This window comes from Chiloscyllium plagiosum, unplaced genomic scaffold (genome assembly GCF_037043375.1).
Source record: "Chiloscyllium plagiosum isolate Xiang-an unplaced genomic scaffold, Cpla_swu_hap1 HiC_scaffold_40, whole genome shotgun sequence".
NCBI lineage: Eukaryota > Metazoa > Chordata > Chondrichthyes > Orectolobiformes > Hemiscylliidae > Chiloscyllium > Chiloscyllium plagiosum.
In genome coordinates, this window is record NW_028270178.1 from 26,696,568 (window position 1) to 26,716,203 (window position 19,636).

Consider the following 19,636-nt stretch of genomic DNA (forward strand, 5'->3'; position numbering starts at 1 on the left):
ACTGAGGGGGGTCACACACTGATCTCACTGGGGGGTCACACACTGATCACACTGAGGGGGGTCACACACTGATCTCACTGGGGGGGTCACACATAGATCACACTGACGGGGTCACACACTGAGGGGGTCACACACTGATCTCACTGGGGGTTCACACACTGATCTTACTGAGGGGGTCACACATTGATCACACTGAGGGGGGTCACACACTGATCTCACTGAGAGGGGTCAAACACAGATCTCACTGAGGGGGAGTCACACACTGATCTCACTGATGGGGGGGTCACACACTGATATCACTTCGTGGGGTCATACACTGATCACACTGAGGGAGGGTCACACACTGATCTCAGTTGAGGGGTCAAACACTGATCTCACTGGGGAGTCACACACTGAGGGGGTTACACACTGTCTGATCACACTGAGGGGGGTCACACACTGATCACACTGAGTCGGGGTCACACACTGATCACACTGTGGGGTCACACTGATCACACTGTGGGGGGTCACACACTGATCGCACTGGGGGGGTCACACACTGATCTCACTGAGGGGGGTTACACACTGATCGCACTGAGGGGGGGTCACACACTGATCACACTGAGGGGGGTCACACATTGATCTCACCGAGGGGGGTCACACACTGATCTCACTCAGGGGGGTCACACACTGATCTCACGGGGGGTCACACACTGATTACACTGAGGGGGGTCACAAACTGATCTCACTGAGGGGGGTCACACACTGATCTCACTGGGGGGTCACACACTGATCACACTGAGGGGGGTCACACACTGATCTCACTGGGGGGGTCACACACTGATCACATTGAGGTGGTCACACACTGTCTGATCACACTGAGGGGGTCACACTGAGCGGGTCACACACTGATCTCACTGAGGGGGGTCACACACTGATATCACTGAGAGGGGTCACACACTGATCTCACTGGGGGGTCACACACAGATCTCACTGAGGGGGGATCACACACTAATCACACTGAGGGGGGATCACACACTAATCACACTGAGGGGGGGTCACACACTGATCTTACTGAGGGGGGGGCACACACTGATCTCACTGAGGGGGGTCACACACTGATCTTACTGAGGGGGTGTCACACACTGATCACACTGAAGGGGGTCACACACTGATCTTACTGAGGTGAGGTCACACACTGATCACACTGAGGGGGGTCACACACTGATCTTACTGAGGTGGGGTCACACACTGATCTCACTGAGGGGGGAATCACACTGGGGGGTCACACACTGATCTCACTGAGGGGGGACACACACTGGTCACACTGGGTGGGTCACACACTGATCACACTGAGGGGGGTCACACACTGATCTTACTGAGAGGGGTCACACACTGATCTCACTGGGGGGGTCACACGCTGATCTATTTGGGGGGGTCACACATTGATCTCACTGAGGGGGCTCACACACTGATCTCACTGGGGGGTCACACACAGATCACACTGCGGGGATCACACACTGAAAACACTGAGGGGGGAGTCACACTCTGATCTCACTGAGAGGGGTCACACACTGATCTTACTGGGAGGGTCACACACTGATCTCACTGAGGGGGGTCACACGCTGATCTTACTGGGGGAGTCACACACTGATCTTACTGGGGGGAACACACTGATCTCACTGAGGGGGGGTCACACACTGATCTTACTGAGGGGGGTCACACGCTGATCTCACTGAGGGGAGTCACACACTGTTCACACTGAGGGGGGTGACACACTGATCTTACTGGGGGGGTCACACACTGATCTCACTGAGGGGTGTCACACACTGATCTTACTGAGGGGGGTGACATACTGATCACACTGAGGGGGGTCACACACTGATCACACTGAGGGGGGTCACACACTGATCTTACGGAGGTGGGGTCACACACTGATCTCACTGAGGGGGGTCACACACTGATCTTACTGGGGGGGTCACACACTGATCTCACTGAGGGGGGTCACACACTGATCACACTGAGGGGGGTCACACACTGATCACACTGAGGGGGGTCACACACTGATCTCACTGAGGGGGGTCACACACTGATCACACTGAGGGGGGTCACACACTGATCTTACTGGGGGGGTCACACACTGATATCACTGAGGGGGGGCACCCACTGATCTCACTGAGGGGGGTCACACACTGATCATACTGAGGGGGGTGACATACTGATCACACTGAGGGGGGTCACACACTGATCACACTGAGGGGGGTCACACACTGATCTTACGGAGGTGGGGTCACACACTGATCTCACTGAGGGGGGTCACACACTGATCTTACTGGGGGGGTCACACACTGATCTCACTGAGGGGGGTCACACACTGATCTCACTGAGGGGGGGTGACACACTGATCTTACTGAGGGGGATCACACACAAATCTCACTGAGGGGGGTCACACACTGATCTCACTGAGGGGGGTCACACGCTGATCTCACTGAGGGGGGGTCACACACTGATCTCACTGTGAGGGGTCACACACTGATCTTACTGGGGGGCATCACACACTGATCTCACTGAGGGGGGTCACACACTGATCACACTGAGGGGGGGTCACACACTGATCTCACTGTGAGGGGTCACACACTGATCTTACTGGGGGGCATCACACACTGATCTCACTGAGGGGGGTCACACGCTGATCTTACTGGGGGGTCACACACTGATCTTACTGGGGGATCACACACTGATCTCACTGAGGGTGGTAACACACTGATCTCACTGAGGGGGGTCACACACTGATCACACTGACGGGGTCACACACTGAAGGGGTCACACACTGATCTCACTGGGGGTTCACACACTGATCTTACTGAGGGGGTCACACATTGATCACACTGAGGGGGGTCACACACTGATCACACTGAGGGGGGCGTCACACACTGATCTTACTGAGGGGGATCACACACAAATCTCACTGAGGGGGGTCACACACTGATCTCACTGAGGGGGGTCACACGCTGATCTCACTGAGGGGGGGTCACACACTGATCTTACTGTGAGGGGTCACACACTGATCTTACTGGGGGGCATCACACACTGATCTCACTGAGGGGGGTCACACACTGATCACACTGAGGGGGGGTCACACACTGATCTCACTGTGAGGGGTCACACACTGATCTTACTGGAGGGCAATACACACTGATCTCACTGAGGGGGGTCACACGCTGATCTTACTGGGGGGTCACACACTGATCTTACTGGGGGATCACACACTGATCTCACTGAGGGTGGTAACACACTGATCTCACTGAGGGGGGTCACACACTGATCACACTGACGGGGTCACACACTGAAGGGGTCACACACTGATCTCACTGGGGGTTCACACACTGATCTTACTGAGGGGGTCACACATTGATCACACTGAGGGGAGTCACACACTGATCTCACTGGGGGGTCACACACTGATCACACTCAGGGGGTCACACACTGATCTCACTGGGGGGGACACACACTGATCACACTGACGGGGTCACACACTGAGGGGGTCACACACTGATCTCACTGGGGGTTCACACACTGATCTTACTGAGGGGGTCACACATTGATCACACTGAGGGGGGTCACACACTGATCTCACTGAGAGGGGTCAAACACAGATCTCACTGAGGGGGAGTCACACACTGATCTCACTGATGGGGGGGTCACACACTGATATCACTTCGTGGGGTCATACACTGATCACACTGAGGGAGGGTCACACACTGATCTCACTGAGAGGGGTCAAACACTGATCTCACTGGGGGGTCACACACTGAGGGGGTCACACACTGTCTGATCACACTGAGGGGGGTCACACACTGATCACACTGAGTCGGGGTCACACACTGATCACACTGTAGGGTCACACTGATCACACTGTGGGGGTCACAAACTGATCTCACTGAGGGGGGTCACACACTGATCGCACTGAGTGGGGGTCACACACTGATTACACTGAGGGGGGTCACAAACTGATCTCACTGAGGGGGGTCACACACTGATCTCACTGGGGGGTCACACACTGATCACACTGAGGGGGGTCACACACTGATCTCACTGGGGGGGTCACACACTGATCACATTGAGGTGGTCACACACTGTCTGATCACACTGAGGGGGGTCACACACTGATCTCACTGGGGGGGTCACACACTGATCACATTGAGGTGGTCACACACTGCCTGATCACACTGAGGGGGTCACACTGAGCGGGTCACACACTGATCTCACTGAGGGGGGTCACACACTGATATCACTGAGAGGGGTCACACACTGATCTCACTGGGGGGTCACACACAGATCTCACTGAGGGGGGATCACACACTAATCACACTGAGGGGGGATCACACACTAATCACACTGAGGGGGGGTCACACACTGATCTTACTGGGGGGGGTCACACACTGATCTTACTGAGGGGGGGGGCACACACTGATCTCACTGAGGGGGGTCACACACTGATCTTACAGAGGGGGTGTCACACACTGATCACACTGAAGGGGGTCACACACTGATCTTACTGAGGTGAGGTCACACACTGATCACACTGAGGGGGGTCACACACTGATCTTACTGAGGTGGGGTCACACACTGATCTCACTGAGGGGGGAATCACACTGGGGGGTCACACACTGATCTCACTGAGGGGGGACACACACTGGGTGGGTCACACACTGCTCTCACTGAGGGGGGTTACACACTGATCACACTGAGGGGGGGTTACACACTGATCTCACTGAGAGGGGTCACACACTGATCTCACTGGGGGGTCACACGCTGATCTATTTGGGGGGGTCACACATTGATCTCACTGAGGGGGCTCACACACTGATCTCACTGGGGGGTCACACACAGATCACACTGCGGGGATCACACACTGAAAACACTGAGGGGGGAGTCACACTCTGATCTCACTGAGAGGGGTCACACACTGATCTTACTGGGAGGGTCACACACTGATCTCACTGAGGGGGGTCACACGCTGATCTTACTGGGGGAGTCACACACTGATCTTACTGGGTGGTAACACACTGATCTCACTGAGGGGGGTCACACACTGATCTTACTGAGGGGGGTCACACACTGATCTCACTGAGGGGGGTCACACGCTGATCTCACTGAGGGGGGTCACACACTGATTTTACTGGGGCGTCAGCACTGATCTCACTGAGGGGGGTCACACACTGATCTTACTGAGGGGAGTCACACACTGTTCACACTGAGGGGGGTCACACACTGATCTTACTGGGGGGGTCACACACTGATCTCACTGAGGGGTGTCACACACTGATCTTACTGAGGGGGGTGACATACTGATCACACTGAGGGGGGTCACACACTGATCACACTGAGGGGGGTCACACACTGATCTTACGGAGGTGGGGTCACACACTGATCTCACTGAGGGGGGTCACACACTGATCTTACTGGGGGGGTCACACACTGATCTTACTGGGGGGGTCACACACTGATCTCACTGAGGGGGGTCACACACTGATCACACTGAGGGGGGTCACACACTGATCTTACTGAGGGGGGTCACACACTGATCTCACTGAGGGGGGTCACACACTGATCACACTGAGGGGGGTCACACACTGATCACACTGAGGGGGGTCACACACTGATCTTACTGGGGGGGTCACACACTGATATCACTGAGGGGGGGCACCCACTGATCTCACTGAGGGGGGTCACACACTGATCATACTGAGGGGGGTGACATACTGATCACACTGAGGGGGGTCACACACTGATCACACTGAGGGGGGTCACACACTGATCTTACGGAGGTGGGGTCACACACTGATCTCACTGAGGGGGGTCACACACTGATCTTACTGGGGGGGTCACACACTGATCTCACTGAGGGGGGTCACACACTGATCTCACTGAGGGGGGGTGACACACTGATCTTACTGAGGGGGATCACACACAAATCTCACTGAGGGGGGTCACACACTGATCTCACTGAGGGGGGTCACACGCTGATCTCACTGAGGGCGGGTCACACACTGATCTCACTGTGAGGGGTCACACACTGATCTTACTGGGGGGCATCACACACTGATCTCACTGAGGGGGGTCACACACTGATCACACTGAGGGGGGGTCACACACTGATCTCACTGTGAGGGGTCACACACTGATCTTACTGGGGGGCATCACACACTGATCTTACTGAGGGGGGTCACACGCTGATCTTACTGGGGGGTCACACACTGATCTTACTGGGGGATCACACACTGATCTCACTGAGGGTGGTAACACACTGATCTCACTGAGGGGGGTCACACACTGATCACACTGACGGGGTCACACACTGATCTCACTGGGGGTTCACACACTGATCTTACTGAGGGGGTCACACATTGATCACACTGAGGGGGGTCACACACTGATCACACTGAGGGGGGCGTCACACACTGATCTTACTGAGGGGGATCACACACAAATCTCACTGAGGGGGGTCACACACTGATCTCACTGAGGGGGGTCACACGCTGATCTCACTGAGGGGGGGTCACACACTGATCTTACTGTGAGGGGTCACACACTGATCTTACTGGGGGGCATCACACACTGATCTCACTGAGGGGGGTCACACACTGATCACACTGAGGGGGGGTCACACACTGATCTCACTGTGAGGGGTCACACACTGATCTTACTGGGGTCATCACACACTGATCTCACTGAGGGGGGTCACACGCTGATCTTACTGGGGGGTCACACACTGATCTTACTGGGGGATCACACACTGATCTCACTGGGGGTGGTAACACACTGATCTCACTGAGGGGGGTCACACACTGATCACACTGACGGGGTCACACACTGAAGGGGTCACACACTGATCTCACTGGGGGTTCACACACTGATCTTACTGAGGGGGTCACACATTGATCACACTGATGGGGGTCACACACTGATCTCACTGGGGGGTCACACACTGATCACACTCAGGGGGTCACACACTGATCTCACTGGGGGGGGACACACTGATCACACTGACGGGGTCACACACTGAGGGGGTCACACACTGATCTCACTGGGGGTTCACACACTGATCTTACTGAGGGGGTCACGCATTGATCTCACTGAGGGGGGTCACACGCTGATCTTACTGGGGGGTCACACGCTGATCTTACTGGGGGGTCACACACTGATCTTACTGGGGGGTCACACACTGATCACACTGACGGGGTCACACACTGAAGGGGTCACACACTGATCTCACTGGGGGTTCACACACTGATCTCACTGGGGGGTCACACACTGATCACACTCAGGGGGTCACACACTGATCTCACTGGGGGGGACACACAATGATCACACTGACGGGGTCACACACTGAGGGGGAGTCACACACTGATCTCACTGATGGGGGGGTCACACACTGATATCACTTAGTGGGGTCATACACTGATCACACTGAGGGAGGGTCACACACTGATCTCACTGAGAGGGGTCAAACACTGATCTCACTGGGGGGTCACACACTGAGGGGGTCACACACTGTCTGATCACACTGAGGGGGGTCACACACTGATCACACTGAGTCGGGGTCACACACTGATCACACTGTGGGGTCACACTGATCACACTGTGGGGGTCACAAACTGATCTCACTGAGGGGGGTCACACACTGATCGCACTGGGGGGGTCACACACTGATCTCACTGAGGGGGGTTACACACTGATCTCACTGAGGGGGGGTCACACACTGATCACACTGAGGGGGGTCACACATTGATCTCACTGAGGGGGGTCACACACTGATCTCACGGGGGGTCACACACTGATTACACTGAGGGGGGTCACAAACTGATCTCACTGAGGGGGGCCACACACTGATCTCACTGGGGGGTCACACACTGATCACACTGAGGGGGGTCACACACTGATCTCACTGGGGGGGTCACACACTGATCACACTGACGGGGTCACACACTGAGGGGGTCACACACTGATCTCACTGGGGGTTCACACACTGATCTTACTGAGGGGGTCACACATTGATCACACTGAGGAGGGTCACACACTGATCACATTGAGGGGGGGTCAAACACTGATCACACAGGGGGGGATCACACTCTGATGTCACCGAGAGGGCGGTTCACACACTGATCTCACTGAGAGGGGTCAAACACAGATCTCACTGAGGGGGAGTCACACACTGATCTCACTGATGGGGGGGTCACACACTGATATCACTTAGTGGGGTCATACACTGATCTTACTGGGGGGCGTCACACACTGATCACACTGAGGGGGGTTCACACACTGATCTCACTGAGAGGGGTCACACACTGATCTTACTGGGGGGCGTCACACACTGATCTCACTGAGGGGGGTAACACGCTGATCTTACTGGGGGGGTCACACACTGATCTTACTGGGGGTGTCACACACTGATCTCACTGCTGGTGGTAACACACTGATCTCACTGAGGGGGGTCACACGCTGATCTCACTGAGGGGGATCACACACTGATCACACTGAGGGGGTCACACACTGAGGGGGTCGCACACTGATCTCACTGGGGGGGTCACACACTGATCTAACTGGGGGGGGTCACACACTGATCACACTGAGGGGGGTCACACACTGATGACACTGAGGGCGGGTCACACACTGATCACACTGGGGGGGTCACACACTGATCTCACTGAGGGGTGTCACACACTGATCTTACTGAGGTGAGGTCACACAATGATCACACTGAGGGGGTCACACACTGAGGGGGTCACACACTGATCTCACTCGGGTGTCACACACTGATCTTACTGAGGGGGGTCACACACTGCTCTCACTGAGGGGGGTCACACACTGATCTCACTGAGAGGGGTCACACACTGATCTCACTGGGGGGTCACACACTGATCTCACTGAGGGGTCACACATTGATCTCACTGAGGATGGTCACACACTGATCTCACTGGGGGGTAACACACTGATCACACTGAGGGTGGTCACACACTGATCTTACTGTGGGGGGGGGGCACACACTGATCTCACTGGTGGGGTCACACACTGATCACACTGAGGGGGGCGTCACACACTGATCTTACTGAGTGGGATCACACACAAATCTCACTGAGGGTGGTCACACACTGATCACACTGAGGGGGGTTCACACACTGATCTCACTGTGAGGGGTCACACACTGATCTTACTGGGGGGCATCACACACTGATCTCACTGAGGGGGGTCACACACTGATCTTACTGGGGGGGTCACACACTGATCTCACTGAGGGTGGTAACACACTGATCTCACTGAGGGGGGTCACACACTGATCACACTGACGGGGTCACACACTGAGGGGGTCACACACTGATCACATTGAGGGGGGGTCAAACACTGATCACATTGGGGGGGGATCACACTCTGATGTCACCGAGAGGGGGGGTCACACACTGATCTCACTGAGAGGGGTCAAACACAGATCTCACTGAGGGGGGGTCACACACTGATCTCACTGATGGGGAGGTCACACACTGATATCACTTAGTGGGGTCATACACTGATCACACTGAGGGAGGGTCACACACTGATCTCACTGAGAGGGGTCAAACACTGATCTCACTGGGGGGTCACACACTGAGGGGGTCACACACTGTCTGATCACAGTGAGGGGGGTCACACACTGATCACACTGAGTCGGGGTCACACACTGATCACACTGTGGGGTCACACTGATCACACTGTGGGGGTCACATACTGATCTCACTGAGGGGGGTCACACACTGATCGCACTGGGGGGGTCACACACGGATCTCACTGAGGGTGGTAACACACTGATCTCACTGAGGGGGGTCACACACTGATCACACTGACGGGGTCACATACTGATCTCACTGAGGGGGGTCACACACTGATCGCACTGGGGGGGTCACACACTGATCTCACTGAGGGTGGTAACACACTGATCTCACTGAGGGGGGTCACACACTGATCACACTGACGGGGTCACACACTGAGGGGGTCACACACTGATCACATTGAGGGGGGGGTCAAACACTGATCACATTGGGGGGGGATCACACTCTGATGTCACCGAGAGGGGGGGTCACACACTGATCTCACTGAGAGGGGTCAAACACAGATCTCACTGAGGGGGGGTCACACACTGATCTCACTGATGGGGAGGTCACACACTGATATCACTTAGTGGGGTCATACACTGATCTCACTGGGGGGTCACACACTGAGGGGGTCACACACTGTCTGATCACACTGAGGGGGGTCACACACTGATCACACTGAGTCGGGGTCACACACTGATCACACTGTGGGGTCACACTGATCACACTGTGGGGGTCACATACTGATCTCACTGAGGGGGGGTCACACACTGATCACACTGAGGGGGGTCACACCTTGATCTCACTGAGGGGGGGTCACACACTGATCTCACGGGGGGTCACACACTGATTACACTGAGGGGGGTCACAAACTGATCTCACTGTGGGGGGTCACACACTGATCTCACTGGGGGGCACACACTGATCACACTGAGGGGGGTCACACACTGATCTCACTGGGGGGGTCACACACTGATCACATTGAGGTGGTCACACACTGTCTGATCACACTGAGGGGGTCACACTGAGGGGGTCACACACTGATCTCACTGAGGGGGGTCACACACTGATATCACTGAGAGGGGTCACACATTGATCTCTCTGAGGGGGAGTCACACACTGATCACACTGAGAGGGGTCACCCACTGATCACACTGAGGGGGGTCACACACTGATCTCACTGGGGGGGTCACATACTGATCACACTGAGGGCGGTCACACACTGATCTCACTGCGGGGGTCACACACAGATAACACTGTGGGGGGTCACACACATATCTTACTGGGGGGGGGGTAACACACTGATCTCACTGAGGGGGGTCACACACTGATCACACTGAGGGGGGTCACACCTTGATCTCACTGAGGGGGGGTCACACACTGATCTCACGGGGGGTCACACACTGATTACACTGAGGGGGGTCACAAACTGATCTCACTGTGGGGGGTCACACACTGATCTCACTGGGGGGCACACACTGATCACACTGAGGGGGGTCACACACTGATCTCACTGGGGGGGTCACACACTGATCACATTGAGGTGGTCACACACTGTCTGATCACACTGAGGGGGTCACACTGAGGGGGTCACACACTGATCTCACTGAGGGGGGTCACACACTGATATCACTGAGAGGGGTCACACATTGATCTCTCTGAGGGGGAGTCACACACTGATCACACTGAGAGGGGTCACCCACTGATCACACTGAGGGGGGTCACACACTGATCTCACTGGGGGGGTCACATACTGATCACACTGAGGGCGGTCACACACTGATCTCACTGCGGGGGTCACACACAGATAACACTGTGGGGGGTCACACACATATCTTACTAGGGGGGGGTAACACACTGATCTCACTGAGGGGGGTCACACACTGATCACACTGAGGGGGGTCACACACTGATCTTACTGAGGGGGGTCACACACTGATCACACTGAGGGGGGTCATACACTGATCACACTGATGGGGGTCACTCACTGATCTTACTGAGGTGGGGTCACACACTGATCACACTGAGGGGGGTCGCACCCTGATCTTACTGAGGTGGGGTCACACACTGATCTCACTGAGGGGGGGATCACACATCACAATTGGGGGGGTCACACACTGATCTCACTGAGAGGGGTCAAACACTGATCTCACTGGTGGGGTCACACACTGATCACACTGAGGGCGGTCACACACTGTCTGATCACACTGAGGGGGTCACACTGATCACACTGGGGTGGGTCACACACTGATCTCACTGAGGGGGGTCACTCACTGATCTCACTGAGAGGGGTCACACACTGATCTCACTGGGGGGGTCACACACTGATCTCACTGAGAGGGGTCACACACTGATCTCACTGAGGGGGGATCACACACTGATCACACTAAGGGGGGTCACACATTGATCTCACTGAGGGGGAGTCACACACTGATCACACTGAGCTGGGTCACACACTGATCACACTGAGGTGGGTCACAAACTGATCTCACTGAGGGGGGTCACACACTGATCACACTGAGGGGGGTGTCACACACTGATCACACTGAGGGGGGTGTCACACACTGATCTCACAGGGGGGGTCACACACTAATCACACTGAGGGGGGTCACACACTGATCTCACTGTGGGGATCACACGCTGATAACAACGAGGGGGGGTGACACACTGATCTTACTGGAGGGGTCACACACTGATCTCACCGAGGGGGGTCACAGACTGATCACACTGAGGGGGGGTCACACACTGATCTTACTGAGGGGAGTCACACACTGATCTCACTGAAGGGGGGTCTCACACTGATTTCTCTGAGGGGGGGTCACACACTGATCTTACTGAGGGGGGGTCACACACTGATCTCACTGAGGGGGAGTCACACACTGATCACACTGAGCTGGGTCACACACTGATCACACTGAGGTGGGTCACAAACTGATCTCACTGAGGGGGGTCACACACTGATCACACTGAGGGGGGTGTCACACACTGATCACACTGAGGGGGTGTCACACACTGATCTCACTGGGGGGGTCACACACCAATCACACTGAGGGGGGTCACACACTGATCTCACTGCGGGGATCACACGCTGATAACACCGAGGGGGTGACACACTGATCTTACTGGAGGGGTTACACACTGATCTCACCGAGGGGGGTCACAGACTGATCACACTGAGGGGGGGTCACACACTGATCTTACTGAGGGGAGTCACACACTGATCTCACTGAAGGGGGGTCTCACATTGATTTCTCTGTGGGGGGTCACACACTGATCTTACTGAGGGGGGGTCACACACTGATCTCACTGAGAGGGGTCAAACACTGATCTCACTGAGGGGGGTCACACACTGATCAAACTGATGGGGGGGTCACACACTGATCTCACTGAGTGGGGTCACACACTGATCACACTGAGGGAGGGTCACACACTGATCTCACTGAGAGGGGTCAAACACTGATCTCACTGGGGGGGTCACACACTGATCACATTGAGGTGGTCACACAATGTCTGATCACACTGAGGGGGTCACACACTGATCTCACTGAGGGGGGTCACACACTGATATCACTGAGAGGGGTCACACACTGATCTCACTGGGGGGTCACACACAGATCTCACTGAGAGGGGTCACACACTAATCTCACTGAGGGGGGATCACACAGTCATCACACTGAGGGGGGTCACACATTGATCTCACTGAGGGGGAGTCACACACTGATCACACTGAGCGGGGTCACACACTGACGGGATCACAAACTGATCTTACTGAGGGGGGTCACACACTGATCACACTGAGGGGGGGGTCACACACTGATCACACTGAGGGGGTCACACACTGATCTCACTGGGGGGGTCACATACTGATCACACTGAGGGGGGTCACACACTGATCTCACTGAGGGGTTCACACACAGATAACACTGTGGGGGGTCACACACTGATCTTACTTGGGGGGGTCACACACTGATCTCACTGAGGGGGGTCACACACTGATCACACTGAGGGGGGTCACACACTGATCTTACTGAGGGGGGTCACACACTGATCTCACTGAGGGGGGTCACACACTGATCACACTGAGGGGGTCATACACTGTTCACACTGATGGGGGTCACTCACTGATCTTACTGAGGTGGGGTCACACACTGATCACACTGAGGGGGGTCACACACTGATCTCACTGATAGGGGTCAAACACTGATCTCACTGGGGGGGGTCACACACTGATCACACTGAGGGGGTCACACACTGTCTGATCACACTGAGGGCGGTCACACACAGATCACACTGAGGGGGTCACACTGATCACACTGGGGGGTCACACACTGATCTCACTGAGGGGGGTCACTCACTGATCTCAATGAGAGGGGTCACACACTGATCTCACTGGGGGGGTCACACACTGATCTCACTGAGAGGGGTCACACACTGATCTCACTGAGGGGGGATCACACACTGATCACAATGAGGGGGGTCGCACATTGATCTCACTGAGGGGGAGTCACACACTGATCACACTGAGCTGGGTCACACACTGATCACACTGAGGTGGGTCACAAACTGATGTCACTGAGGGGGGTCACACACTGATCACACTGAGGCGGGTGTCACACACTGATCACACTGTGGGGGGTCACACACTGATCTCACTGGGGGGGGTCACACACTGATCACACTGAGGGGGGTCACACACTGATCTCACTGCGGGGGTCACACACTGATAACACCGAGGGGGGTCACACACTGATCTTACTGGGGGGGTCACACACTGATCTCATCGAGGGGGGTCACAGACTGATCACACTGAGGGGGGGTCACACACTGATCTTACTGAGGGGGGTCACACACTGATCTCACTGAGGGGGGGTCTCACACTGATCTCTCTGAGGGGGGTCACACACTGATCTTACTGAGGGGGGGTCACATACTGATCACACTGAGGGGGTCATACACTGATCACACTGATGGGGGTCAATCACTGATCTTACTGAGGTGGGGTCACACACTGATCACACTGAGGTGGGTCACACACTGATCTTACTGAGGTGGGGTCACACACTGATCTCACTGAGGGGGGAATCACACTGATCACACTGAGGTGGGGTCACACACTGATCACACTGAGGGGGGTCACACACTGATCACACTGAGGGGGGTCACACACTGATCACACTGAGGGGGGTCACGCACTGATCTCACTGAGGGGGGGTTCACACACTGATCACACTGAGGGGGGTCACACACTGATTTCACTGAGGGTGGCGTCTCACACTGATCTCACTGAGGGGGGTGTCACACACTGATCTCACTGAGGGTGGGGTCACACACTGATCTCAATGAGGGGGGTTACACACTGATCTTACTGAGGGGGGTCACACACACTGATCTCACTGAGGGGGGTCACACACTGATCTTACTGGGGGGGTTACACACTGATCACACTGAGGGGGGGTCACACACTGATCTCACTGAGGGGGGTCACACACTGATCTTACTGGGGGGTCACACACTGATCTCACTGAGGGGGGTCACACACTGATCTCACTGAGGGTGGGCTCACACACTGATCTCACTGAGGGGGGTCCCACACTGATCACACTGAGGGGGGTCACACACTGATCTCACTGAGGGGGCGTCACACACTGATCACACTGGGGGTGGGTCACACACTTATCTTACTGAGGGGGGGTCACACACTGTCTGATCTCACTGTGGGGTCACACACTGATCACACTGAGGGGGGTCACACACTGATCTCACTGAGGGGGGGTCACAAACTGATCACACTGAGAGGGGGGTCACACACTGATCATACTGAGGGGGTCACACACTGATCTTACTGAGGGGGATCACACACTGATCTTACTAAGGGGGGGTCACACACTGATCACACTGAGGGGGGGGTCACACACTGATCACACTGAGGGGGGTCACACACTGATCTCACTGAGGGGGGGTCACAAACTGATCACACTGAGAGGGGGGTCACACACTGATCATACTGAGGGGGTCACACACTGATCTTACTGAGGGGGATCACACACTGATCTTACTAAGGGGGGGTCACACACTGATCACACTGAGGGGGGGTCACACACTGATCACACTGAGAGGGGGGGGGTCACACACTGATCACACTGAGAGGGGGGTCACACACTGTCTGATCTCGGGGGGAGGGCGGTATAAACTGTCGGATGTTATAATTTGGCTCCAAAGCCGCACCCGGACCTCCTTTAGCAGTTCATGCGTTAAGTATAGAACATTAATACAATATATCACCACAGTGTTAATCCAATAAACCATTCACACTGACGCTCTGTGAAGATTAAATAAATTTCTCACCGTCACCAACAAACAAAACACATAACTGCTTCACCTCTGGTAAGTGCGCATGCTCGGTAGCGGGTTATACGCACGCACACTCGCTGTGGGACTGCCCATTGTCCGTACCGCGCGCCCAAGGGGTGTTGGCGGACATGCGCACTGTACAGATTTTTAACTTCCTCCACCCGAGTCCCACACCGGCGCCTCCAATTCTTCACAGATTCCCGTTGTTTTCCCGCGTGGGCGGCCCGGCTCGCGCGGTGACAGTTGAACCGCCGAGCCCGCGCGCTGCTTAGGGCGAATTTGTTTGTGCGGCCTAGGTAAAAACAATGACTGCAGATGCTGGAAACCAGATTCTGGATCAGTGGTGCTGGAAGAGCACAGCAGTTCAGGCAGCATCCGAGGACAGGCAAAATCGACGTTTCGGGCAAAAGCCCTTCATCAGGAATAAAGGCAGAGAACCTGAAGCGTGGAGAGATAAGCTAGAGGAGGGTGGGGGTGGGAAGAGAGTAGCATAGAGTACAATAGGTCAGTGGGGAAGGAGATGAAGGTGATAGGTCAGGGAGGAGAGGGTGGAGTGGATAGGTGGAAAAGGAGCTGGGCAGGTCAGACAAGTCCGGACAAGTCAGGGGATCGAGTTGCTGGAGGTTAGAAGCTAGGATGAGGTGGGGGAAGGGGAAATGAGGAAACTGTTGAAATCCACATTGATGCCCTGGGGTTGAAGTGTTCCGAGGCGGAAGATGAGGCGTTCTTCATCCAGGCGTCTGGTGGTGAGGGAGCGGCGGTGGAGGAGGCCCAGCACCTCCATATCCTTGGCAGAGTGGGAGGGGGAGTTGAAATGTTGAGCCACGGGGCGATTTGGTTGATTGGTGCGAGTGTCTCGGAGATGTTCCCTAAAGCGCTTTGCTAGGAGGCGCCCAGTCTCCCCAATGTAGAGGAGACCGCATCGGGAGCAACGGATACAATAGATGATATTAGTGGATGTGCAGGTAAAACTTTGATGGATGTGGAAGGCTCCTTTAGGGCCTTGGATGGAGGTGAGGGAAGAGGTGTGGGCACAGGTTTTACAGTTCCTGCGGTGGCAGGGGAAAGTGCCAGGATGGGAGGGTGGGTCGTAGGGGGGGCGTGGACCTGACCAGGTAGTCACGGAGGGAACGGTCTTTGCGGAAGGCGGAGAGGGGTGGGGAGGGAAATATATCCCTTGTGGTGGGGTCTGCTTGGAGGTGGCGGAAATGTCGGCGGATGATTTGATTTATGCGAAGGTTGGTAGGGTGGAAGGTGAGCACGAGAGGCGTTCTGTCCTTGTTGCAGTTGGAGGGGTTGGGTCTGAGGGCGGAGGTGCGGGATGTGGATGAGATGCGTTGGAGGGCATCTTTAACTACATGGGAAGGGAAATTGCGGTCTCTAAAGAAGAAGGCCATTTGGTGTGTTCTATGGTGGAACCGCTCCTCCTGGGAGCAGATACGGCGGAGGCGGAGGAATTGGGAATACGGGATGGCATTTTTTGCAAGAGGTAGGGTGGGAAGAGGTGTAATCCAGGTAGCTGTGGGAGTCGGTGGGTTTGTAGAAAATGTCAGTGTCAAGTCGGTCGTCACTGATGGAGATGGAGAGGTCCAGGAAGGGGAGGGAGGTGTCAGAGATGGTCCAGGTAAATTTAAGGTCAGGGTGGAATGTGTTGGTGAAGTTGATGAATTGCTCAACCTCCTCACGGGAGCACGAGGTGGCGCCAATGCAGTCATCAATGTAGCAGAGGAAGAGGTGGGGAGTGGTGCCGGTGTAATTACGGAAGATCAACTGCTCTACGTAGCCAACAATGAGACAGGCATAGCTCATTGGTCTGGAGGAAGTGGGAGGATTCAAAGGAGAAATTGTTAAGGGTGAGGACCAGTTTAGCCAAACGAATGAGAGTGTCGGTGGAGGGGTGCTGTTGGGAACGTCTGGAGAAGAAAAAACGGAGGACTTGGAGGCCCTGGTCATGGCGGATGGAGGTGTAGAGGGATTGGATATCCATGGTGAAGATGAGGCGTTGGGGGCCGGAGAAACGGAAGTCTTGGAGGAGGTGGAGGGCGTGGGTGGTGTCTCGAACGTATGTGGGGAGTTCCTGGACTAGGGGGGATAGGACAGAGTCGAGGTAGGTAGAGATGAGTTCAGTGGGCAGGAGCATGCTGAGACAATGGGTCGGCCAGGGTGGTCAGGCTTGTGGATCTTGGGAAGGAGGTAGAACCGGGCAGTGCGTGGTTCCCAGACTATGAGGTTGGAAGCTGTGGATGGGAGATCTCCTGAGGTGATGAGGTTCTGTTTGGTCTGGGAGATGATGGTTTGGTATTGGGGGGTGGGGTCATGGTCAAGGGGGCGGTAGGAAGAGGTGTCCTCGAGTTGGCGTTTGGCTTCAGCGATGTAGAGGTCAGTGTGCCAGACTACCACTGCGCCCTCTTTGTCCGCTGGCTTGATGGTGAGGTCAGGATTGGAGCAGAGGGATTGGAGGGCCGCGCGTTGTGAGGATGAGAGGAGTGGGGGAGGGGGGTCGACAGGTTGAGGCGGTTAATGTCCCGGCGGCAGTTGGAAATGAAGAGGTCGAGGGCAGGTAATAGGCCAGCGCGGGGTGTCCAGGTGGATGCAGTGTGTTGGAGGTGGGTGAAGAGGTCCTCGGAAGGTGGGCGGGAGTCCTGATTGTGAAAGTAGGCTCGGAGGCGGAGGCGACGGAAGAATTGTTCGATGTCACGGCGTGTATTAAATTCATTGATGCATGGACGGAGGGGGACGAAGGTGAGTCCTTTGCTGAGGACTGATCGTTCGTCCTCAGTAAGGGGGAGGTCTGGGGGGATGGTGAAAACTCGGCAGGGCTGGGAGCTGGGAGCTGGTGTGGGTGTAGAGCTGGGAGTGGGGTCGGAGCCAGTACCTGGAGTGGGTGTGATGGTGGGGGGAATGGGGGTAGAGTAATGAGCAGGGGTAGTGTTCCCCTCGGGGTTCTGGGGGGTGGGGATAGTGACAGTGTGGTCTGTGGGGGGCGTGTCAGCAGAATGCAGGTGAGTGGCTCTGGTGGTGGCAGACACGGCAGTAGGGGTGGCAGAAGTCACTGAGCGTGTGGCATCGGCGATGATGTGAGGGCCGGAAGTGGCTGTGGGAGTGGCCATGATGGGGGCAGAAGTGACATCATCAATCAGCGTGGGGGTGGTAGCTGCATCAGCTGCATGGCTAATGGCGTTTCCGAGGCCAGGGGAATCTTCTGGAATGTTCGAGGAGCACTGGTTATGGAGGTGGGTAGATAAAAGTTTGTTGTACTTACAGTTTTTGATGTTTGAGATTGAGTTGAAGTACTCTTTGTTGAGAGTATGAATTCTCCTGAGGATGTAGTACAGAGTGGGTCCTTTGCAATTCTGAGAGAGTGTGGCCCTCAGCTGAGGCAGGGCAGACTGTAGAGAGGTTAGTTACCGTCACATTGCTGCAAGCAGCCTGTCTCGATTTGTTCGGTCAACCTCCATTTAGACCAGTTAAGCCAATGGACAGCAGGACCGCTTATTGCGTCATGTGTATCTGGGCGGCAGAACCCGGGCATGTTTTTGTTGTTGTTGTTGCTCTGAGTGACCCCGCCTTGGAGGCGGTTCAGGGCGGGGTTTAGGTTTAAACTTGGAATGCAACCAATGTTGGGGTGCGGTTGAGGGGAGACCACATGAGGGAGTCCATTTCCCTGCTCCACTGTA

General features: G+C 55.5%; 1 long non-coding RNA gene across 4 annotated transcripts in view; it reads right to left on the reverse strand.

Annotated features, from left to right (window-relative positions):
* LOC122546097 (uncharacterized) overlaps positions 1-19,391 on the reverse strand; it is a 154,311-nt gene extending 134,920 nt beyond the window's left edge. For 2 of the 4 annotated variants that reach the window (XR_015753871.1, XR_015753868.1), the window contains exon 1: positions 19,222-19,391. This is a non-coding gene — a long non-coding RNA (uncharacterized LOC122546097). Of the gene's footprint in view, positions 1-15,953; positions 15,972-19,221 lie in introns of those variants that run through there. The other 2 variants (XR_015753872.1, XR_015753869.1) reach the window with 2 other exon arrangements.
* Between the last annotated feature and the right edge of the window lie 245 nt (positions 19,392-19,636).